The sequence below is a fragment of the Hippocampus comes genome, unplaced genomic scaffold (genome assembly GCF_001891065.2).
Source record: "Hippocampus comes isolate QL1 unplaced genomic scaffold, H_comes_QL1_v1.1 scaffold116, whole genome shotgun sequence".
In the NCBI taxonomy this organism is placed as follows: Eukaryota; Metazoa; Chordata; class Actinopteri; order Syngnathiformes; family Syngnathidae; genus Hippocampus; species Hippocampus comes.
In genome coordinates this window covers 994,647-1,020,648 of record NW_017805120.1, presented here as the reverse complement: position 1 = coordinate 1,020,648, position 26,002 = coordinate 994,647, and the positions used below count along the sequence as shown (strand labels likewise).

The 26,002-nt window shown below is 47.4% G+C and overlaps 2 long non-coding RNA genes across 2 annotated transcripts; both read right to left on the bottom strand.

The window, feature by feature from the left end:
- Positions 1-647: 647 nt before the first annotated feature.
- LOC109513427 (uncharacterized) lies at positions 648-21,534 on the bottom strand. Its single transcript, XR_002167764.1, has 5 exons — positions 21,385-21,534; positions 8,120-8,198; positions 4,012-4,133; positions 1,963-2,181; positions 648-1,823 (listed from the first exon to the last, which is right to left on the bottom strand). It is a non-coding gene; the product is annotated as an uncharacterized LOC109513427 (long non-coding RNA).
- A 95-nt stretch (positions 21,535-21,629) lies between these two features.
- On the bottom strand, positions 21,630-24,413 carry LOC109513429 (uncharacterized). The gene is made up of 4 exons (XR_002167768.1): positions 23,851-24,413; positions 22,631-22,680; positions 22,112-22,406; positions 21,630-21,774 (listed from the first exon to the last, which is right to left on the bottom strand). It is a non-coding gene; the product is annotated as an uncharacterized LOC109513429 (long non-coding RNA).
- Between the last annotated feature and the right edge of the window lie 1,589 nt (positions 24,414-26,002).

Sequence of the window (26,002 nt, the reverse complement as noted above, 5' to 3'; positions counted from 1 at the left end):
CACTTGATTCATGTGGGTGTCTGCGGCACACGGAGGTTCATAGAAATGCCAGGGTGCGCCGTGATTTACTCGAGTCAAATGTCTGCGTGTTAGATGTCCGAGGCTCACGCATTCATGCATTATGCACCAAGACGCCGACATGACCTTCAGCCGTTGCCGCGTTGTCCGGGTGCGCACACGCGAGACTGGGGCTTGACCCTTTCGGGGTCGCGCACAAGACGCCTTTCAGATGTTTACGCGGCAAGCTGGCGGCGTGGGCTCCACAACGTCACGGCATCATTTTGATTTAACTTGGGCATATTTGGAGGTAAGCTATACGCTTGTAAGTCACACGCAAACTTCAAAGAACATCTAAAAGGCTTCCACGTTCCAGGCCCTTACCGGAGACACCAGCAAAAAATAATAATTTAAAAAGTAGGACTCTATCATTTTTTTGCTCTTAAAAACACAGTCAGATTATTATTAAATTGAATGTAAAGAATTAAACATGCATTGCTACAACAGGCATGATGTAACTGGTGTGCATCCCTTGGCCACTAGAGGGCAGCACAACACATCGACTACTCCAACACTGGATGTGGATTTGGTTTCCTTTTGTTTTTTAGCAGTAAGCTAGCAGGCATTCCTATGGCAAAGGTTTTTTTTAAAATACGTAATGTATAATTGTCTTTGTTTTATGTTTCCTTCGAGAATTAGTGGGGGCGGGAGTTAAAAACATTCACCTGCCCAAACGCTGCTTGTTGTCAGGTTGGCTGCCACCATCTACTAGAACATGAATATCAAATTTTCACTCACATTTCAGGTTAAAAAAGCGTTATGTCCAAAAACAACTTGGGCCACTCCTATGCCAATGCGTACTTAAAACAAAGCAATCCAAATGGTGCTTTTTTTAAACGACAGCGCTGACATATTTACACAGCTTCCAGCGGGTGACGGCGATGCAAGTTGACATGTACCAAACCTGCAATGTCCCAAAGCCATCTGCGCCTGTCAGCTCCACCGACATCAGCGACATCGTCTCCATGCCGCCCTGACACATGTCACAAACTTTTACATGTCTGCTCTTTTTCGGCACGGCGATGCGCTTGATCGGGGCGTGCGGCGGGATACGCGTACAACAATCAAGCCGTCGCATTAGCCAACGAAGCTAACGAGCCGGCTCAAATTAGAGCCGATCATCTAACGGGATGCACTCTGGAAATGGGCCACAGTCTCGAGCTTGACAAGTGGAGGGAAGATTTAAAGTATGAGAACTATGAGGAAAAACTAACAAAAAAACCCCAACAACTATTTTGATCGAATGGAACACACGACATGAACAAATGAAAAATAATGTGATGTATTACAATGAATAATGAAGCAACAGTCAGCAATGTTATGGTCGGCTGGCTCTGGGGTGATTGCAGTCGTTCACCTGACGTGAACTTTGAACCCCCTGTGATCAGCACTTTTGGCAAGGCAATCCATCAAGGTGCTCTTACTGTCATGAGGAGGAGGAGGAAGAGGAGGAGGAATGCAGCGTGGCAAGTGGCGGCTGCAGCTGCAAGTCAGTGGCGAAGCGGCGCTGCTCAAAGGCAGTCACGTCAGCCTGCGCATGCCACCCGTTCCAAAGTGGAAATGACGGGCTGCGTGAGCCGGTGATCGTCAGGTCCCGTGCCGGTGGACCCTTGTAAAGCATGAGAGCAAACGTTTTTGCCACATTTTTCAATGGACATTGTTCTGCACCTCAACCACCTGGGGGCAGTAAGATCTTGTCATGCAGAGTCGAACAGCGCTGTTCTGGCTCCTCTCTCCATCTTCTCAGTATGGCCAGATTGTTTATTCTGCGCAGAGGATAAAGAATAGACGCCACGGTTATAAACTGAGATTTCCGTTGCTGGGATTAATGAAATAGCTGTCTTCTTTGGATGCTGTCTAGCTGACATGAGCTCAGAGGCTAGCTATTCTATTTTGCTAACTTACGCCTGTTGTTTCCAAACATGACGAAAAGGGCGCGGTGACAGGTAGCAGAGGCGAGGACGAGAGACACTGGTGCCGTATTAGTGGCCGGCATCTTCCAACTTGCGGCGCGTGACGCTCAGCCAACTCGACAGCCCCGTCGACGGTTTCCCGTCCACACTTCCCTCTCGTCGTGACCAGCAGGCCCGTTGTGTCACGGCGCCGGGACCCGGGCCAGCCTGCCTGCGGACAAGCCAGAGTCAACGTGCGTTTGGTCACCTCGCCGGGGAAGTGTGCTCATTTCTTCCGATACGAGAACGACTCGAGGTGATCTGAACACTGGAGTGCGACGAGCTGTCTCCTTGTATTAACGTCCAAAATGTGACACGCTTAACATGGATAGCTTGTTAGCTCCTCACAGGTATTTGAATATGGGAATTTGTAAGTTTTCCATCAAATTCCCCCACCATTTTTCCATCAATGAATGAAAACAAAGCACGCATGAGTTTTTTTTTTTACTTTGCACGGGGTATCGCTTTGCTATTTTTTACTTTGACAAATTGGGCGCATTTCCATTTTGTTCAGTCCGAAACTAAATTGAGCTGATGTTTTCCCTTCGGTGAATCGCATCCATTTGGATGCTGGCTTGATTCTCCGGGGTCACCTCAAATACTCAAAACATGGCGACGGCGACGTGAAAGTAACAAACAAAACCCCCTCAAAGTGCGTGCGGGAAGAGCGTGGCCAAGCACCCTGACAGGCGGAGGTTTCACTAACACTGACGCAAGCTAATGAGGGAGCCAGAGGTGAAGCCCGATGCCGGCCCGTCGCCCGGCATCGGGCCCGGCTGATTGATGCGCTCCAGTCAAATGAGGCAGCGGCCTGAGTGATTTGACACTTGTCTGGCAGTGACACACGCTAACGCTCATCGGTGTTGATGGGCCCCGCTCGGCTCGAGCCCGCCCGCCGCACTTATTTTTATTCCCTTGTTCTTTTTTATTCCCGCCTTCGCTCTTCCTCCTCATCTCCTTGCCACTTCCAATCAGGGTTCGAGAGACGGAGGCCCTCAGGTGCTCGCTGATGAAGCACCGGGAGACGAGACGAGATCAAAGTAATCGCGGGGACCCGGGCGGGCTTCCAACAGTCCGAACTAACGGTGGCTTCAAAATATACATTTGGATGCGGATGAGCCAGCCTAATTGTTGACCTTTATTCTTCTGAATGACCTGCGCTTTTATTTGTCTATTTTTGGATACCACTCCCAGTTGTGGTTTACTGTCAAAATAAACATAAAACAAAGAGAATTATCGATTTAAAAACCACAAAAGTCTGCGCGCTAATGCTAACGCCGAATGAGAAACGTCATAGCTAACAAATAGCATCGGAAGTCACTGTTACAACACTTGGGGCAATGTCGATTGAAACACAAGTGCATGCGTGAAATCATCGAGACAGATAACATAATATTGCCAGACGTGTATTCTTTATCCCCGGCAAAAAAAGGACTACTATAATTGTAGCTCACTTTCAGAATATGAGTGACACCATTTGGGATTTTTTTGTTATTGACTGGAATGGATTAACGGCATTGCCATTCGTTTCAATGTGGAGAGATGATTTGAGATGCAAGTGTTGGCCATGGAAGATATTCAAATTGCATCTGGAGGTAAGGGAGTGTGGCTCTTGGACAAAATGGGGAAGTTGTGGCAGTGCTAAGCGAAAGCATGATCTGCGTGGCGGCGGCGGGGCTCGGGCCTGACAAAGCTAATTAGAATGGGACATGATACACAGCTCACGGCGCATTTCGTGCTTGGCGGCGCGACAGCGACGCAGCTGAGCTACGATGAGAAAGGCGATGAGGAGGAGGAGGCGGCGGCGGCCACGGGAAGAAGTATACCAACCGCGGTCACGAGAATGTCGTCAATAAGCTCGGCAAGGCGCAGAGTTGTCATCTTTTGTTAGTGAATGCACCTTCGCTACTTTTTTGGGGGTTGGAGGACACCCACCCAAAACTTTACCTCCATACAAATATTGAATCAAACAGAAGTTCCATTTGGTTCAAATGAAGAAAACCTTGCCAATAGGTGAGCCCAACTTGTTTGCAGAGTTTGTGCTGCAATGCGAAAAGAATCCAACAGGTGGCGGAAGACTCCTTCCCTCTGGAGAGTACAACCATTTTTGCCAGCTTGGAGTCACTGAAATGGAAGGGGGGGGAAGAAAGAAAAAAATCAAATGAAATCAACAATCACGTCTTCTTTAGCTTTTACAAGGAATCTTAACGGCTGGCCTCTCAAGAATGGCAAGCGCTTGCTGGCCGCTCATTTCAATAAGCTCTTTCATTTCCTTAGGTGCACACTTTGAAAAGGCCGCTCCAGCCTGCCTTGACTCATTTCCTCTTGGCCTCACAGATCACAGGCCAGATCTGGACGCCCCCCACCCCCAAACCCCTCTCCGCCCCCCCATGGCCAAGACCCTCATAATACGGCAGCTTGTCCGCAATTCATCTTGCCACATTATTAAGGCGGCCACCCACGGGCAAGGCCATGCAAGTCCCTCGTGCAAACACAAAGTGGAAATAACTCCCTTTAGACTTTTTAGTCCTCGGCCAATCGTTTCCCTTTCGAACCATCGCGCGCACTGGTCACTATATTAGGCACACTTGCACAATCTAACTAAAAATATGATGCAACGGGAGAAAATATGATGCAACGGTAATTCAGCCCCTGATAGCAGTTGGACTGAGCAACGGGGAATTTAGAAATGAGTAGACCCACAAAAAAAGTCTTAGGAGGCCATGCCGCGAAAGGCACAGCCAGTCCGCCATTTTGGCGCCATTAAATATAATGACGACACATTTCTGTTGGTATCACAGTGGAAACATTTACACAGAGATTGAGACAATTTTGAAACAGTATTTTTTTTTGCCAAAGCTATGTCACAACCACATTTGGGGGGACGATGACGACAAAGCATTCTGTTTGCATCATCCAGCACCTAAAAACATTCTCTCAGGTAGGACCAACGTTTTGAGCTCTTTTCCAACAATCAGCCATCTCTAACGTCGGAGTCGCTTAAACACAGATAAACGTGAAACAATGCCGCCTTTGTTGGTCTTGTGTTCACAACATGTGATTAGCGGAGAGAGGGGGCAAGGCGGGGTGGGTCGGGAGGGTAGGTGGGGGGGAAGTTAGGCTTGGCCTGATAAAAACTGTGAGAATAGCTTGGCATCACTTGAAAAGAAGAGGAATTTTTGCCTATTTTGCCTTCAAAGCCGAGCCAGTTGTATGGCGATATGAGCACTTGCGGTTCTAAAGCTATTGTGCGCGCTTTCAGAACGGTCTGACGGATGCCTGAGCGACACTTTGAAACGAGGCCTTGGAGGTAAGCAGGCAGCCTAAATGGACAGGACAGACAATCTGCATGTGGGGGGTAAAACTAAAATGAAAATGTCTTCTAGCGTCTGCATGCCCACTAAAGGCGGCGCGAGTGCAGAAAAGTGTCTCGGGGGCTGGTACACCTGTGGAGGGTTTCCAGAGATACGACTTATCTCGCATCCCGTCACAGGATAGGAACTCTTCAGCCATCCTGATGCTGAAGGGGGCTTTGCGGAGTGGGACAGTGGGTGCTGAGAGACGAGTGTTGTGCCAGGTGAGCCGTTTGGCAGCTGGCATTCCCAAGCTTGACCCCCCCTCCGAGCTTCCACATGCCTCATCAGCTGGCTCTAATCTGCACATACAGACAGCCCTCAGCCCTTGAGCTGCTCTGGGCGGCTGCAGAGCGTTGCGCTGAACGGAATGCGCTCAACTCCCTGCGCTGCGCTGCGACAACGGCACAATATTCAGACATCCATTTTCGACAGACTTATTTCATCGTGAACAAACCCTTGGATGTCATTTGACCAAGGCGGAGCAGTTAAGAAAACGGGGGAAATGGCGACTGACGTGACGCCCACCCAAAGTGGCACAAGACTGCGGCTAAGACTTAATGAAGTTCCACCCCGCACTTCAACATAGTTTCTTGGCACCCAGCTGCCACAAGATGGCAACGGCGTGAGGGTTCACCGCATATCTACTTTTGGCACACGCCGAAGTGGTCACGTCGCCATCGTAGGAACGGAACGGCCCGAAGCGAGGAGACCTCTGGACTGGACCAGCGGATCGCGGAGTGCAAATTTCCAGCCAGCACTGCGCCGCTTATCTCTTCGTGGTAAAGAAACGCATCTCTCATCCTGATGAACAAAGCAAAAAAGAAACTCCCCCCCATCCCAGTGCAGAGGGCCTAACGAGAGCAGATAAGCAGGATGAATTCTACGGAGACAATCTGTTATCGAGGATGCGGCGACGCGCCGACATTAAGGATAATCATATCTATCAGCGCGCTGCCAAACATCCCCGAATGAGAACAAAGCCCCTGCGCGCTCTCTCGGGCCGAGGAGGAGGATGACGATGAAGATGATTATGATGCTGACGATCCAGGAGGCCCAAAAGAATCAAGAGATACGGAGAACAGTCTGACGAGTTCAAGCATCCGCTCGTTTCTCAGCGCGATTGTTGAACGAGGAAGCGGCGGGGGTATAATGAGCCGTCTGCAGATTAAACGCGAAAACGACAACGGACGGTGGCGTCGGCACAAAACACATCCACTCGGTTTCTCCTCCTTATCCAGAGGGTACAAAACTGGACTCATCTACTTTTGTCATCGTTTTAGGTTCCGGTTAGCAGTAGTCGCTCAATTTACACTCCAGTTGCCAATGTTGTGCTAGTCCGTCCGTTGTTTACGTGACAGGGAGCTCCCTCGGCCTGTCGTCTTGCCGTTTCTCACCGCATTCTACCGACGCTGCCAAGAACATGTGTTTTTACTCAAATTAAGACTTACAGTTGTGCCGTCAGCGTCGAATGATTGATACGATACGAAAAGCAAAGTCAAACATGAGTGCCGCTGGGCCTCCCGCTGACTTTTTATTTTCATCTTGGCTCAAAGGATCACTCCTTCATATCCTGCCAGCGGGTTCAAGTTCTGCGCTTGCCGTGCGCGCCAAGCAAAACTTTATTAACATTTTGTAACGCCGCAAATCAAATGAGATGGCGTGACGCGTCGGTGAAATTTGGTCCGGTGCGACTGTGAAAGATGGATTACCGTTCGCAACGACAGTGCAGAGTTAATCATTTCAACCTGTTAAGAACACGTCACCGCAATCTTTTTTTCGGAAATTAAAGATGAAGCAGCGATGAATGCACCAGTCCTCCAAATGATCAACATACTTCGACACACACACACACAAAAATTTATGTTGGTCATGATGGTAGTACTTGGTGTAAAAAGTTGAAGAACAAGAGGAACAGACGTCAGCATGTGTCGACAGCACTGTGTTTCATGTCTTTGTCACCTGAGACCAAGAGGCGGGCCTCACAGTGCCAGGACCGCGTCCAACACTCACGCGGCGGAGGTGTGGGCAGACGAAAGGGCTCTGCGGAGCGGGGCGGGGCGGCTCATGTTGCCCGGTGGGATCATGTGACTTCAGGCGTCCAGACACAAGTCTTTCTTTTAATTTCCACGCAGCGGTGCTCTGCCTTTTGTTTCCGATAAGATGTATAAATGATGAGCTGCCTGACAAAGTAAAGCATGGAGGTGGGTGGCTGTGGGGCGGGGTGGGGGTCGGGGGCGGGGCCCTCGGGCGGCGCATCAGTCATGCTCGGCCTGTCAGCAGGTAACTGATGGGGGCCCTACAGGCACAAAGACCTCTTTTAAGGAAAAGAGGGGAAGAACTGAAGCTGGTGTTGGCTGACTCGTATTTAAGGGACTCTTTAAAGCTGTAGTTCTCAAACTGGGGTCCCTAAGGGGAGCCATAACTTGGGGTAGTTTGCAAACGTCCTGTCATTTTGAAAGTAGTCATTTAGTGTCATTTAGTTTATACCAACATATGGGAACTGTGCAATGAAACAAAATAATTAAATGAGTCACAATGATGGAGAGGCATCACCCTACAATATGTATCGATAAAACACAAAACAAAAATGGCTACGACATGAATAAATATTAATTCTTTAAGTACAACACATGAACGGAGCAAAAAATTCTTTCCATCCATTCCAATGACAGCTCCTTTTTTTTGTATGTGTGTAAAACAGAAAATATGACACTGCTGCCCGCGCAATGTGCGATAAAAGAAAAAAGTACTTACAAGCTTATCTGGGATACGCAGGATGAAGAGCAACGTTGGCAAACAATCCACTGCCGCGTGAGTCATTCAACATCAAAGCCTAAAAATACAGTCACAAGTTTTAATTGAAAGAAAGAAAAAAAAACCCAAAACATTTTGAAACAATTGCATCATGCACCAAGTGTCTGCTCAAGCTTTTCACTCTTGACAAATTTTAGGAGAGGAAATAACAACAACAGTGCGGAAGAGTTAAAAATGGGTGCAAATTAATGACGTTACATGAGCGTTGTGAAAGAATTCCCACCGCGGCGCCGCACCCGCAGAGGATGATCTCATCGCGTAAATAAATCTCTTTTATGAGCTTTTGAATGCAACGTTTAGCTTCATGGTTATATTTTGCTTTCATCTCGCTACACTTCGGAAGTATCAATCTTCGTCGCTGGCCAATGGTGTATGACTACTGTGATGTTGAGAGCATCTTACAGCCTCCGGCGATTAGTCGAGCATCACCTACAAGTGGACACGAGATGGTGGATTAGTTACAAAAGATTGCCTGATATAAAAATGAATTGAGCGCTAATGTCACGTAATAGAATAACACTTTGCAATTTTAACCACAAGTGGCAAGTACAGGACTAGCTAAAGGCTAGCATCACAAGCTAACGTAGCAGTCTTTCTTTACTGTATACATAGCTCGCATAGCATATGCATAAGTGAAATGAAATCAAACAGACGTGCCATGAAGTGTGAACAGTACACACGCTTTTAATTGAACACGTTTTTTTTTTCTTTTCTTTTTTTTTTTAAGAACTTGGAGGTTCTGATATAGTACCGAAGACAAAGTAAAAGGGTGTAATTATAACTCCAGGTGGGAGCGGGTGCTGAATGAGCACCTTCAGGAGCACAATTACCAAAGTGTCCGCATTAAATTGATGTACGAGTGCTTTATGTGTAGGAACTGCTGAAATTTTAATTCGGCTCTCATTAGGCGCTGACAGAATGTCATTGAGATGGCATTATTCCAAGGTCACACCACAGGGGCAGACAAAAAAAAACCCTGAAGATGAATTGAAAGAGCATCCATCCTATAGATGACAAGCTAAAAAAAAAAAAAAAAAAAATCCTACTACTACAGTGCATGGCTGTAAATGAACAGAATGTCTCCACACCGGGCCATATTTAAGTGGTCACTTTCGTGGCGACATTAAGTGGAACCACGTTTGGTCACCTAAGTGCAACACTATTTAATATATCAGGTGGACTCCTATTTGGTTCAGTGGAACCATATTAAATGAAATCATATTTAGTGTAATCATACTTGGTCACTTAAGGTGAACCAAACCATATCAGGTGTACCTGAATTTGCTCACTTTAACGCAACCATATTTGGTCACTTAAGTGAAACTGGTTGATTTAGGTGGACTCATGTACATCTGCAAAAACACACTGTAGTATGTTATGTTTTATGAGACAATTTTTGGGGGGGTTGAATCAGGAAGGGCATCGAGGGTAAAAAAAACCCGAAATATTTGAAAGCCAACAGTTGGAAAAAAAAATTACAAGTGAAATACAACTGAACTCTACGTCACAAATGCACTGTGCTGAAAAAATGTAAGCACTATAATATTACGGCCAGTTTGAACACTGAATGCCATGAGTCCTTCGCATATGGCTGCACATCACCCCCTCACCCCCCCACCCAAACAACAGTAGTTGGCTAACCTGATCATTCATGACACATTTTATAAACAGTGTAAGCTCACAGTGCTGCCAATCAACATGATTGATTGCAGCTCGCCTTGAAAGAAGAGTGACGCGTCAGGAAAAAGTTTTTCTTTTTTTCTCAAGCGGCGCATTCGAGGGCTGCCACAGAAAGCGGTGATTAATGTCCTCTCCGCGGGTAATCCCATACCCCGAGCTAATGAAGGAGGAATTTATCACGGGGCAGATGTCACCATGACGGCACTCCAAGTAGCTGGGAACAATTTATTTTCTTTTTCGTAATGGTCCTGAAAAGTACTGATGTGTCGGGAGTGAGGGGAGGAAAAAAAAAAAACACTGAACAAAGACACTTCAAAGTATGAGTGCGCCCCAACCGCTGCATTTAGCTCTCACTTTGCAAAAAAATCACAAGTGATGTGCATATGCGGAGTGAGGGGAAAAAAAAAAAACACACTGAACAAAGACACTTCAAAGTATGAGTGCGCCCCAACCGCTTCATTTAGCGCTCACTTTGCAAAAAAAATCACAAGTGATGTGCATATGCTTAGCAAGAGGCTAGCGCAAGAAGCCCATGAAACAGTCTACGATTCCGTGCTTAGCGCTCCAAAGTGTAAAATGAAGTCAAGCGCTAACTTCATGTAAAATGAAATGCAGGACTCGATCACAGATGAGCACATGGCTAGTGAGGGGTTAGCGTGAGAAGTTAACGACGCAGTTTGCGACATTCGGTGCTGGCAGAGGCAAGTGCAAAGTGAAATTGAGCGCTGTCATTTTAATTGCTAACACCCAAACTTTTTATCACAAATACCATGCAAATTACTGAGTGGAGTGTGACTGTGAGTTGTTGTTGTCTTTCAGAGGGTGAAAAAATGAAAATCTTTGTGCAAATTACTGAGTGGAGTGTGACTGTGAGTTGTTGCTGTCTTTCGTAGGGTGAAAAAACAAAAATGTTTGTTTTTTTAATTGCGGTTAAATATGTATGTAAGGTTAACAACATGCAACATTGTCAGCAAAGCAAACGTGCTTAATCTGGTGGCGCGGACATAATAAAAGCAACGACATGTCGCAACATCTTCCTGTTGATTAGTCGTCACATGCTGCTCATGAATCCATTTCCCGCTGCAATTATGAGCGATGGCGCTGGCTTTAAACTTTAACGGCGTGCTTTACGAGGCGCACTCCAACGCCAGTGCCTCCCGACCGGCCCGTCTCGTCACTATAATTGCCCTTGCTGTTGTTCATGGGGAGCAATGACCTCTCCACACGCTGTCAGCGGTGTGATCAGCACAACTGCACGTTATTGACGACTTTTGCATCAAAAACAAAATGAGGGATCGCTAGTGGGTGCTGCCGTATTGGTTAGCAAGAGTTCAGACGGGTTACACTTTTACAGGGATCGCTAGTGGGTGCTGCCGTATTGGTTAGCAAAAGAGTTCAGCCGGGTTACACTTTTACGACTAATGCGAGAGTTGGAAAGTTCCTGGGAATTAATGAATACGTATAATTTAAAAAAATTCAAATTAAAATGACTGAGTTATGGAAAAAAAATGAAATGCCAAATATATTGAGTTATTATTAAAAAAAATAAATAAATAAAAGGCTGATCTGAGTAAAACGTAAGCAACTTGGTGGCCTTGAGTGCTAAAGCCTGTTCCTCACACCAGATTTTGAGATTTCACACAGAGAAGGCCAACAGCTGCGATCTTGGCCAACAACAAGCGGAAACGGCATTGCGATGACGTCAGGGGGGGCGTGGCCTCAAACAGCAGCGTTTCGGTCAAGCATCAAAGAGCCGCCACAAAGACGGAGGAGCCGACCGCCGGCTGCTTTCAACAGAGGGGCCGGCTGGAGGTCACGCACGCGGATGAAAGACTTCACAGCTGGCAGGTGGAGCTCAAGGAGGCATTGTTCGGCTGCCGACGCAAATCTGATTCCCAAACATGCGCTCGCTCGGACCGACAGGCAGTCAAACACGCCGAGTGTCGCCAATGTTTGTTTTGACACGCTTCATTGATGGCGATTTCAAACACACTTTTGAAATGTGCCACGAGAACAGCTTGTCGTCAATTGTGAGGACATTTAGTGACGGCACACGCAGGAACAGGCTTGACTTTTTAGTGAACAAAACTGTTTTTTTCTTTTGTTTAAGAAATTGTCAAATCAATTGAGTGTTTTTCTTAGGAATCAGAGCATCATTAGTTTGTCTTGTTTTCCTATTAGGAAAGTGAAGTGCCAGTCGTTTTTTTTTCTGAGTAAACATCAGCACTTCGAAAACTGTAAAACAAGGACTGTATTTATCTTCTGAGGAAGGCGCAACATAATGCTGTCTTGCTTTTGTGGGTCCTTCGTGACTTCGCCTCCAACTCAAGACAGTTTCAAGCGTGACGCTTGAGCAAAAGCGCAAAAGCATCTGGATTTGCTGTGACGTCCACCATCTGATGTTTGGCAAGCTTCTAACTGTCTCTGCCTTTCTTAAGGCGATTTGTTTTGGGGGGGTGGGGTGGGGTCTTCTCGTAATAGACGCGCGTCACAAATTCCACGTTACTTTGCGGGCTGGGCTCTCTTCCACAATGGGGTTCATGACACACGTGTAAACACGGCCCAAAAGACAGGAAACACCTTTCTGTGGGTTATTCTTCGCTTGGGCCTAACAATGACTGACCTGCTCATACCCACAAAACAAAGGCTCCTTTTCAGCTCGACGCGCAACAACGTGACATCATGATCATAAATATATTCCATCAGCCTGCCATGCTGTCAGTTCGCCGGAATCAAACAACTCCCGCAGCAAACGATTCCTTTAAGGTACTCCTGGACGCTAAATGATTCATCGCGGCGGCCGCATTGTTAAAAACGCCACTTAGGGAGGTTGGGTGGGGCGGGGGGGCAACGCTTTGCTTCAAGTCAATAAAAGCTTGTCTGAAAGCATATTAATGCCTTGCGCTTGTTCACGGACACAAGGGGGAGCACGTTGAGTGGATCGAACCTGGCATCCTGAAAACTGCACTTCTCAAACTTTTGACACCAAGTAGCACCTCCACAAAGACTTGCAGTAGCTATCCCACTACCTTCGGTTTAAGGTCCCCCCCACTTAGACACGTCATATCGCTCTCTCACTACCACCGGTAACACCCAGCAACGTTAGCTACAGTTAGCTAACAGATTGTACAGTTAAAATGTGAACACAGTGTCGAAGTTTTTGATTTCCAACTTCATAACTATCATAATCGACCCAAAACACACTTTGCAAACACACAAATGGCGAGCGATTTCAAACATCGGGCTGTCACAAAGGCGGCCAAACTGCTTTGCCCCGCGCCAAGCTCGTGTGGGTTCAAAACATTAACGCATTGACAACATGATGGATGACACGCGGTTAAGTGGTTCTCCCGTCACACGGGCTCGCAAAACTTGTTCCAGAAGCGTGAAAACAAATGAGTGTTTGCACATGGCATCAAGCGCCGATGTGCTACTAATTAGAAAATGAGACGACAGACGCATGGCACTTACATGCAAATGGTCGGCAATCATCAATATTAATTAGCGTCATTTCCTTTTGAAGTGTTCAAGTTGTCTCCGAAAGAACCAGACAGCACTACTCATTTCTAATTATGTTGGCATTCAAATTTAAAATACGTATGTGAGGTGGGGGGGTGTAATGTATTTTTTTAATTTTTTATTATTTATACCTTTCGCAAGAAACGGGTTCAACTGTACTACTTTTGAACAAGCCAAAACTTGGGCGGCATCTTAGGTTAACGACAGCAGGAGGACAAAAATCGACATCCAGAAGGTGAGTTGCTCGGTGCATAGTTGGCTGGTTTCAAAAACAAAACAAGCGGACCCAGAAGCCGGTTCAAAAGGGCTTTTAAAAAAATGATTCCGTAGTTTAGGCGACGGAGGATCCGCGCTGTGGCAGCCTGAGCGATGGGGGGTCACTTGGGCTCTAAAACAAAGAAAACGGCCCCAGCGCTAGAAAAATTTGTCAACGTCCTCGCGCCTCGAGGCACCGGCCTGCCTCGCCTCATCTGACCCCGACCCCTTTCCTCAAGATAAATACCTCTGTCAACATTCACCTTCAGTCCCTGGACGCAAATTCAACTTGTCATCCATCATCCTTCTGTGTCATTTACCCCCAGTATTGACTTTCGGACCTCAGCTCTGAACATGACCAAGCAGGTTAACACCCCCACGCCCAAGACTCAATTTTCAACTAAAAAGCTCATTTGATAATGTACCTTTCTCCACATAGATTGAATTGCTCCTCACAAATTCCGAAACAGAATCATCTTCATTGGCCAAGTATTTTAAAGTGTTAAGTTTCTGCCACCCGGATGTCGTGTTACGCTTATTTTTTAACAACCATCATGAAAAGATTGTAAAGAGCAAAGGTCAACATTTGAGGACATGCGCTACGTTTATTATTACCGCAGCTATGAGCTTACATGCTAATTCCTTTTCACTTTTCTGAGTCAGGTTTTCGTATTTTACTCGGGTCGTTATTAGCGGCCTGCTTAAAAGGGAGCGGCAGTGCACTGGCGTAGGGGCGGGGTGGGGGGTGTGGGGTTAAGATTATTAATTGTTTTGGTGTCACAGCCGCTGTGTGCACCCGCTGATTTAATCAGCTAAATTCACCACAGTGGGAGCTAGCCTTAAAGCGCCACGACCATATACAGCAACAAAGCCGCCATTACCGGCGTGATTTACACGTATGGCGTCCGCGTAACATTGATTGGGCGAACTGTGATGTTCGTCGCATTAGCGTCGCGCTATCCTTTGCACAATTTTCCTACGTGAATGTGCACTCATGTTGAAGGATTGCTTTGACCGAGCTGACACTAGAGGCAGCCTATTAGCTATTAGCTAACTAAGATTGTTACTTCACTATTTATAATAACGACATCAACCAATTAATTAATGGGACGGATGAATTAAAAAAAAAAAAGTAAAAATATTACAATGAACAAATGATAGTACTAAAAGCAAAAGTACGTCAAATTCTCCCTATTTATTTGGACAATTTTTTTTTCTTTTTAAATTATGACAGGACTATGGATGCAGAGATGCTTGGTGAGCCAGATTCATATCAAATCTTTGCCCTACCCGTCAGAGAAATTGATAAGCACTGAGCTGTGTGTGCACGTGTAAACGTGTGTGTCCACTAATGACTTGGGGAACTTGTCTCTCCCTCCGTCACAGGTACAATCTTGTTTGCTCCCATCCCTCAGGACCTTGGACCCCAGAGAAATGAAGAGGCTTCTTTATCCTCCCTCACCTGGCCGCACGGTCTCGGCTCCTCTAATCAAGAGCGCGTCGGCTCGGCCGGCCGGCCCGATCAGGAGGGACAAGGGCCCCGTGTTGCAATTAAGTCGCGGCGTTGAAAGCAAAACGCTACGTCGGTCCCGGCGGGGCCGAAAGCTGCAAAGCAGGCCTGATTAACACGGCGTCAGTTCGTGAACAAAGGCCCAGTGACGCACACCAGCGCTTCCCAACATGTACTCAGCCAGGCATACAGTTCACGTTCGAAAAATATTGTGGCACACCACCAAAGACGACCCCTGCCCCCACGTCCAAATATGGTCAAAGTCACATCAACTTACGAGGCGTGTTAAAATGTGACATCTAAATGTAAATATGAATATAAATGTGATGTCCGTACTTTCAAGCCACTCTTGCCAGCGCCAATAAATAAGAGCCCACCCACCCCCTCCGCCAAGGTGAACGGCTCACAAATGGCGGCGGCCGCAGGCTGAGTAAACCACAAGCGACGGCTCGGCTGACGCGAGGCGAGCCGACAGAGACGGATGGATCGATAGACGAGCGCATATGCAGATGGGGCCTACTGATAAACTCCCGCCGACAACAGGCCAAACACTTGGAGCTCGTCTGCCCGGCTGTCCGTCACGTCGCCCGTTAGTTTGCACGCACTTCAGGTCGGATGTCCTCAACCCGCGACCGCAGGGCGCCCGGGCCGACCCGCCGGCCACGTTACATGCCAAAACGCTTTTTCGTCACTTGTCAGTCCGGATGGCGCGCCGCGTCACTCCGGACGTCTCGGCGACTGCGTATGACAAGGAGCGAGCTCGCCGGGGATGCCAGCGAGTACGACGGCTTCGACAAATACACGAGTGCCTTCGCGCGGGAGTGGAATTCGTTCCGCGACCACGCTCGCTTGTATCTCAAATCAAGTTAGAATTTTTATTCCATGTGGTTTGGGACCGACTTGCCTGTTTAAACAGAAATTGATGCTGGCATCCCATCTCCCTTCCGTGCTAAAAACTTGACTTCGGATATCATCTTTTTGACTGACACGTCGCACAATGCGCCCGATGTTCAATTGACACACAAGGGTTTGTTTACTAGCAGGCCTACGGTAAGGTAAAAAGGTCTCCGCTGTTGCGAACATGACTACAAGTGGAGGCGTCGTGTGAACCGGGATGAATAATGGAGCGCTTCCCAGAGAAAGCTGCACTCTTGGTGGCAGGAGGTTAATATTCTCACATGTCATTAGGTGGCCGGGCCGGACTGACGGCTCATTGAATCGGGCAGCAAATGATTTCCTCATGCCGCAGAGGACAGAGCACTTCAAAGTGAAGCAGTGGGGAGGGGGCGTGGGGCTGTTTGGGTGGGTGGGAGAGTGGGCGGCGGGGGGCTGAGGTCAGGACAAGCACTCCACTTTGATTAATGACCGGAGCTCGGCAAAGGTTGCCGGTAGGTAAGAATGTGACGCCGAATTGGATGTGAAAGCGGGAGGGGGGGAGCGACTTTAAGCTGGATTTGACCCGGCTGCACATAAAAGTCCCGCGCGGCGCACACCGTCACCGTCGGGCTGACTTGATGACTTGTGACAGCCAAACTCACGCACCCTCTGGCTTGTGTAGTCATGACTTTTCACTTGTTGCCTGACAGCTTTACCTAATAGTCGCATGAGCACTTGCGGATACCGGACAGAAAAGTGTCGACGTAACCTCAAAACAGGAAACCCTCGTAATTGGGGGGGAGTTTGGGACCAAGTCAACATTCGCAAGTCGGAAAGAACGCCAAAAATGGTTTGGACAGAGTTGACAGTAACGCTCTCGTCATTGCAACGGTTACAACCCGCGATATAGAAATACACTACCGACTTCAATACTCCCTAAATTTCATTGTCTGGGACAAGCCAAGCCACCCCCGCCCTCTAAAAGTCTTTTCACGGCTTTCCACCGGTAATAAGTTTCACTCCTTTTGTAAACAACAAAAGTCCAAATCTCCTTGATCTTCTGACTGTGAACAAGCGGCGAGGAATGTGAGTGACATGCTGGTCGGCGCTAAACACAGCGCGTGCACCTGTTAGGACAATGTGTTGCTCACCCCCCCCCCCCCCAAAAAAAAAAAAAAACGCACATGAGGCAGCTGGAACCCTTTTAATTAGCGCTAATTACCTTAGCGGAGAACGGTCGGCAGGCTAGAAGGGATTTGTCAGCGCGTGAGAGATCAGAAAGACAGGAGGTGCTCGCGTTTTCCTTGCGCTGCGTCAAAAACTAATAAGGAGGCCGATAATGGGACCCGTGAGGATAACGGCCCAAGTGGTGGCGCGTAATCCCCACTCAGGACTAATACCACCGACACGACACACACGGTGCCGTTCTTCACCCTTGTACACCTGACTGTAAGACTTGAGCGACCCTTTTTCGTGTTGCTATTTTGGACATATGGCGCCGACACGGAATGGTGTTGATCGAATCTTTTTCGAGAGACAGACATGATGACAAGACTCCCAAAACCCGCATCGAACTGGACAATTCTGACTGATCTCTGTGTGAAACCGGTTCAGGAATGTCTAATTGCTGATCAAATTTTCCCTTCAAAGTTAAAAGTGCCTTTAAACTTCCCCATTAGCCGCCCCGTCCCCCCAAGCCCCTTCCGTTACGTACGAGGTGGTCTTTCTTGTGCAATGAGCCGGTGGTCCGAGAAGATTGTCACTTCAAAGCCGTGTCAATCTGGGATTAAGGATTCGGGGTTTTTTTTTTTTTAGCTTCTTGTGTTACTTCCGAATTGGGCACATTTTTGTGATCATTGCGTACAAAGTCCACTGTGTGACTTTAAGTCTCATTCACTTTCTGTCTCCATTGTTACATGGGCAAGAGGGGTGAAAGGCAAGCCTTTGTCGGCGACCGCCAGAGTGTCGTCTGGGGTCAACCTCCTGCAAGGAAGGGCACACATTGAGTTTGGGGGTACCTCTGGTTTGTGTGGAGAAGAGAATCTTCAAATAATTTAGCCAAACAAAGAGGGCGGCATGTAAAGGGCAAGAGAACAGACACAGGAAACAGATGAATAAGCAACATCAATTACCAGCCGGCGACCTTGGGAAGGCCGGATTAAGCCGCACATCTCACGGCAAATGGCTGCACATCACAGCTGACAAGGCCACAGAGGGCTTGTGGGTGCTGAGACGTTTAATGCGCAGCCCGCCGCCCCCGCCCTCTTCCAAATAAGCTTGCGAATTCCTCGGGATGCGATGTGTAAAACGGGACGTGTGGGGCCGCGGCGCGAGCAAACAAAAACTTTCGACGAGGCGAGCGCACGAGAAGACCTTCAATTGAGGCAAAACAATACGGCAAAAGCTGTTCAATACTTTACAACGTATTTCATTACGGCGTGGGTGGTTAAGCTTTCTTTTTTATTCGGTGGTACACAAAAATAGTGCAATACAAAGCAATATTATTGCTACGTTCTGCCATCGATATACACCTCGTGACATGTTATATAAAACTGCGGATGTCAGGATTCTGGATGAAGCAATTTTTGCATTTGTGCTAATCTCCTTTGCTAATCCAATTGGCCAGGGAAAACGCAAGCTTTGTAGTCACCGACCTTACAAATGATCATTTAGAATGGGGAAATTTGCAAAATCACGACACGGGGTTTGAAATTTTGCCGCTCCCCCCCACCCCGATGTCTTTCCTGGTCAGCCATTACTCACAATAACGCATGTTACCATCAGAGAGAACTTGCTTAAAATTCAATCCACTTTGGCGTCATTATCATTCATCAAGATAACGAATGACTCCTTCAGAGTATGGTAATTATGGTTTGATAAATCATCAGCAGAAAATTAACTGGACGTCAAAACATTCATGGGGCGAGGAGGAGGCGGGGGGGGTGATGAATGGAGGATGATTGCGGTGATGAATTGTGTTAATCTGGCCGCTGTGAATTCAGTGAAACGGCTAAACAGCTCAAGATGGATGGGACGCGCAAAAAGCTGCAAGGTCAGAGCGTGCCCCCCCCATCTCCCAAATGCAAAGATGAGGAAGGAATAAAGTAAAAGAGTGCAGAATTGTATTCATGCCTTCCCTGGGTAGTGCCGAAATAAGCAGTCACTTTATACATTGGCCATTTTAACTGACGCTGATTTTTACTCATGAAGTTTGCTGCCACCGGCAAAGCAAAAAATAAAAATAAATGACCAAGCAATGGCTTAGAACTGAAAAAACTAAGTTGGGGCATTTGGACGTCAGGGTGCCACTGTCCTCTATTTTTGGGCAGGAAGGGCTTTGATCAACACGAGGGGCCAGAGTGTGACACCAGCTTTGATCACGAGTTTGTCCACGTTCAAGTCAAGAGGGCGCATGAAGGGAGTTCCTCACACTCGTTCTTTATCATCGCGATGTAACTTGTGACACAATATAAATGTTGCAGTCACTATAAATAATACCAAATTACAACTTCTGATTCGATATTGCGGTACGGAATTCCGCCAGCAGTCGTATTACGCAACTTTTGCTTTGATGTTTTGTCAGTGAAAAGATGGACGACACGACTCGTGATTCCATAGCGTCACGATATTTGTTGACTTTATCACATATTTTGATGCTTTTAGACAAGTGGAGCTTTGTTTGAAACATTTTAGTGTCAGGTAAAGGAGGTCTGCCAAATGTCAAGCGCATGAGTCACTCGGTGACGAAAATGTGAATTCTCTCACGCTAAACAAAGTATCGGCCGGGCAACAAATATTCCTTTCATGTGGCCACCGATGCCTGAATGCTATTATTCTGCTAACCATCAGCAATTATCTCGCTGTCAAAGGTCCGGGTGACAAATTCTGCCCACGCCTGAGCTAGCGGTATCATCAAGCCGACATGAGCTTCAAGTGACGGCAGCTAAATCAACCACCCTGACAGACAAATGGGCTGCCTTGGAAAAGCTTGGCCCATCATTCCCGGGCTGGGAGGAAATTACCAGCTGACCTTTTTTTTTTTTTTTTTTTTTTTTTTTGTGGAAATTATTCTCCACACAAGGAGATTAAAGAGCGCAGATTCTGTATGTACGCTCTGTTTCCAAAATGTAAGAATTATTAATGGCTTTTGCGGCATGCCCGTTTCATCTTATGCCAAGTTGCAGTCATCGCTTTTACCTTGGGCTAGTTTTGCCCTTACAGATGGTCGCCGAAAAACAGGAACTGCACTTCATCCTTACAGCACAGGAAGTGCGTGTATGTGTGTGTGCACGCTAGAGGTGGCAAAAGTACTCATACTCTGGAACTACTCGTGTAAAAGATTGTTTTAAAGGAGAAGCGTTGATTCAAGTCATATACAGAAGTTAAAAGAAAATATATTACAAATTATGTCTGCACTGAAAGAATCAATTTAGAGATTAGTGTCTTAATATTACAGGTTTAAAGGTAATTGCTGAATAAATGTGCTCAGACATACAACTATGTAGCTTTCAATTGTGGCGATAGTTTTTCACGATTTCTATTTCTGGATTTTTTTCATGGGCGTGGCTAAAATGGTGCCCAGAGACACACTTGGGTATCCGTGTGAGTCGGCCCTCGCCCACTATTAACAACTTGACTGCCTTCGTTCACGTTAGTGATTATGTGGTTCACATGCGGGGTGCAGTTAGCTAGCTCGCTAGCGACGCCTGAGAAACACATCACGGGCAGCTTTAAGCGCATACAGCTCCACAGAGTAGCATCAATTCTTCTTCTTCTTCTCCTTTCGGCACGTCCCTAGTCAGGGGTCGCCACAGCGAGTCAGTAATTTCCATCCGCCCCTGTAAACCGTCCTACCAACTCGCATGGTCGTCTTGGCAAAAGTTTTACGCCGGATGCCATTCCTGACGCAACCCTCCCCATTTCTCCGGGCTTGGGACCGGCACTGGGGAACAGTGCACCCCCAGGGGAGGGCACTGCCCCCCAGCGGCTGGGTTCCACAGAGTAGCATCAATTACTCGTGGATTTTCTCTCTTCACCGCAATGTTCTCTGTGCTCAAGGACAGATACCTGATAAATCTATTTCAGTACAATCACAAAGTATTTGTACGTGTTTCCCACCACTGACGTGAGCGGGAATAATACGAGTCATCCCACATGAGGCACGTGCGGCAGTGTTACGAAGGGTATTTCAAAAAAAGTGCACTTGTGTGCGAGGTGGCACCAACTTTCCCCAACTCACCTCAGCCAGCGACGCTTAATTACTTCGCACCTCAGCCGACGATTAATAACCCGAGTTGTTCTTAGTGGCGTGCGAGTTTGGAGCAGAGATGAGAGAACGAGTCCCTCCAAAGGGGTGTGCACATACCTTCAGCCACATGCCACTTTTCACACCAAGGTAGGCAGGTCCAGCACCAGAATTCAACTCCATCACGGTGGCGTGACACGGCGGGTAAATGATTGCCTTGGCTTTTTCACCTCTTGGCCTGTTGAACCTTCGCCTCCACAACAGGCACATTTGACTAAATTGAAAAGGAAAAAAAAAAAAGTGGGTTCAGAACCAAGCCCCGACGTGAATAGCAAAAATTCCAAGACGTTTATATTTACCTATTTACCATTTCCTGCTGTGGATGTTCACATTCATCAAGTGGAATTCAACAGTCTTCTGCCACCGACTGTCACAGCGGACCAAATTCAACGGGAATTCATGCCGCGGTCTTAAAAGTGGTCGGGAGCTGCCAATTGCTCTTTGTTTGCCCTGCGCCATGAAAGACATTGAACGAGACTTGAAATCGGATTTGTCAGACAGTCGTCCAATTTGAAGAACATCTGCAAGATTTGCGAGTTCACCTGTGAGTATTTGGGCCAATGAGAACATTTGTGAAATGAGAGGAACTGGCTGAAAAGTTGTCACAATCAACTTCAATCAGAAAGTCGGCCTTACATCACGATATTTCTGCTTTTGGCATTCAATGTGGCAGGCAAAGAATCCATCACTGGAGGACATCCCGCGGGATCCAAAACCCTAATTAATAACTTGCCTCTTATTTCTTTGTCAATACAGTCCAAAACCGAACTATCTTTTTGTCTCCAACCTTGGCATTTTGTCTCCGCCGCCGTTTATTGATGATTTTCTGGCCGCGGTGCCGCTCCTCGTTTGTCACGATTATTGCTGAATTTTGAAGCTGTCTCGGTCGCGGGCTGCGGGAGATCGATGGGCGGCCGCCGACGCCGCCTTTGTCGTATTGGCAGCGGCAAACGTCTCGTCCTCGCTGAATTGCGTCTCCATCTATTAGCTGTCCGTTGATCCTCGGTGAGGTCACGCCACGTGTCATCCCTCCAATCGAATGGCTGTCTCGTGAAGGAGTGCGTTACTGGACAGGATGGGTGCTGATGAAAAAAGTGAAGAAATGCAGCAAAGGTAGCCTCTGAATTGTGCCAATATTAACACTTTAAACCATAACAAGACCCCAAACCAGGAGCCCAAAAGATGATTATTATTTTCTAGGATGAACCTTCTTCCTTAAGAACAAAACGCACTGGAAATGCTTCTTTGCAACCCATACACATGCCATTTGGTGCCATTTTTGACTCAGTGGTGAATAGTTACTCACTCATTTAGCACCCGCTGGAACGTATCAAGGACAATGAACAGCGGCGATGCCTTTAACACAAAGGGACAGGAGAAGTTATGCCAGTTTAAATGTCAGGTTTGTTCCCCCACTGCGCGTCACAGCTTTGTGGATGGAAAAGCAACCGTGCAGAAAAACAAAAGGGGAGGGTTCAGCCTTTTAATGAGCAGTGTTAAAGGGGTGAGTGTTTGCAGCTGACAGTTATGAGTTACGACAACGTTAAAGTTGCTTGATGGCAGAGTTGGCATTGAGCTCGACTATCATTTTGGGCCTCCGCCATGTTAATTAGACCTGACAAGGGCATGTTGCTTGCACTAAATTCCACCTCAATTGTGAACAAATACGGTTACGAAAATGATTTACATGGCAGAAAGGCGCGAGCGTGCGGTATCGTATTCTCCCCCGGCCAACTCGCGCATAAAAAGGCAGAGAAGAGCAACAATGGCAATCGGCGGAAAAGTGCTTTAAAGTAAAAGCTGATGGATGGCTTGTCAAAAAAATAATTGCGGCGCTCGGAAAGTGGGTCTGGGAGAGCGGGAGGGGGTGAGGCGAAAGCATGATGGGAAGTGACAGTGGTCTGTCAAGACACAGTGGCTGCCCAGAGTCTTGTGAAGGCCCGGCAGAGAAGGTGGCAGAGCAGAGCAGCCTGTCACTGCGGGAAAAGACCTTTAATACATTGACAAGAAAAGGAATCCGCCTGTCACACCTGCTCAACCGGTCCGGAGCGGCGGACGGGATACGGCGCAATCGGCGTCGGGGCCGAGGCCGGGCCCCCGCCCCGGCCCGCGAGTACAAATCACTGACGGCGACGCCGCTACTTTTGCCAGTGACAATTCATTAATCACTCTGACAGGTCCGACCTTATTACACGGCATATTTGACACTTGAGCAATTGGATTGTCAACGGCATCCCATTATAAATGCAATTCAAATTGAATCCCGGCCCTCTTGTTGTAATTCCCAGAAAGCCTGTTGTCCTTTTTTTCAGGCGACCTTGAGAGCCAATCACCATTCGCTGCGCCTTTGAAAATATATTCGGAATGAGTAAACATACATGGAGGCATATTCAGTACAGTGCTCGCCCACTGTACGGTATAGTAACAGTGAGCAAATGGCGGCAATGCGGTATTACAATTACAGCTCGAAAATAAATTAAAAATTCAAGCATGTTGAATGCAAGCAAGATGTTGGCAAAGTCCCACCTGAGATTTTAAGTTCAGGTCGGATGGACATAGTAGGGTGTGTCTCGGGGCGGAGTCTCCATGGCGAGGTGACATCAATACCGTGTGGCGCCGGCTGATCCATCCTGGCCCGGCCGGCCCTGTGTCATGAGAATGACAGCTCGGTAAATGTATCCCGATGCAGAATGTGTCTCGGTGACCGCGAGGAGTCCTAATTACGAGCTCGGCGTGAGAATTAATGACCCAGAGGTGAGAGCTGCAGCTGGGCTACTTGAGGGGACGCCGCTACTCGTCGCCCGCCGCCCCCCGTGTGACATTTACTCACAAGCGGGCCACCTCGTGGCCCTCGACGCCGCTTCCTGCTGACACACAAATCAGTGAAGGAGTCGCCACGCTTTGTGTCTTGATTACTTACAAGCGTGGCCCTGCAGGTGCCCGCGCAGTGCGACATCCCTCGTCGGCTATTCTTTCTGGCTTGACAAATGACACAATGGCAGTTTTGCATAACACTCATGATGCACCCTCACATAATATAAGCAGGCCCGCCAAAGGATGCCAAACATTTCAAGGTGAATGTCATCCAGAATCATGGAAAAAAAAATCCCAAAACATTGATACGAGGACAATAGCAACAATTGAACATGTGACTCACAAAAAGTAGTTTACAAGCAAAGTGATAGTCTTTTCCGATTAGCATTATGCTAACTTACATTGGAATCCCCATTGACATGCGAACAAGATTAGCACAACCACTTTTTTTTTTTTTAGCATGTGACATCATCAAGTAGCAGATGTAGAGGTACATAATTTAGAGACTCTCACCGCTCTCTGGCAGGTCTGAATGGAATTATTATTTGAATGTGTATCCCTCAATCTTGACAGAGTGGAGAATCAGTGCAGCAACCGATTTTTTTTCCTTTTTTTACTACCGTGTATTCTGTGCACATGAGTCATTGAAGGGCAGGAATGTAGCAGCTTGCCAAGCCCGGTGCACTTTATATCCGATCAATGGCACTTGATGATTTGCCGCTGCTTCAAAATGTCTTTTCTATTAAAGCAAACGGCCGCACCTCCTTGTTATTAAATCCAAGGTCTTCCCCGTTAAATGCATCACTCTGGGATTTACATACGCGGCTGTTCCTTCAGCCAGAGGTCACTTTGATTTATTAACGTCTCATCCGGCAGACAGCGGCGGACGTAGTGTCACTTAGGGCGCCGCGCGCGCGTTAAACATCTGCGACGAGTCTACTGCGACTGGAAAGGACGTCGTCGACTCAACTGCTGCCAATAATGTCCAATCGACGACGACTATAATTCATCAGCGCCTCTTAATGGTCAGAGCAGCCCGGAAAACCTCAGCCAGCAGTTGGGTTTTGTTCTTTTTTGAGAAGTGCAACACTGCCTCTGTTTACTGAACGCGGACCTTGTGAAGTTCCTTTTAGGACCGTATAACATCAACACAAAGCCTTCTTTTCGAGAAACTGCAACATCTATAATGATTAGTGTTCTTTTTTTTTTTTTGTAAAGTGCAACATTAATAGTTTGTATTTGAGGTGTATGACACAGGTGGCGAGTGAGTATCCAATGATGTCGCTGGATGAGTGTGTTTCAGTAAGAGTAGCTGTTGTGGTGTGCGCTCGCATGCGCGCGTTTCACCTCCCGGCCGCTGTCAGCGTATTAATCACCAGTGAGGGACTGCGGCAGGAAATAAAGACACGGCGGCGGTGTCAGGTGTGCCGCCCTGATGTGACTACATCAGACAAGAGGCTCGCTATTGACAGGGTGAGAAGGGGGGTGATGGCTGGCTGCTTGGGGGGCTGGGGTGGGGGTGGCACAACTCCTCCTCCTTCGCCTCCACTCAGTCACCTTGGCTGTGACGCAATGTCATCAAAGTGCACGCCATTATTGCCGCCGCCTCACAGGAGCATTATTTCAACATCTAGAGTAGCGCTCAAGGTCAAGGTCACGCATGCACACTACACTGTGTGCTGTGTACACACATAAACTACACACTAGGTAGGGCTGTGCGATTAGGCGATTGAGATTTTGTGTCGGGATGACGACGAAAGGAAAGAAAAGTGAATTTAATACCCGAGTGGTTACACTTTGCCACTTGCATTTTGGCTGCAGAGTGGGCAAGGCGGCTTGAGATTGAAATTTTGAAGCTGAACAA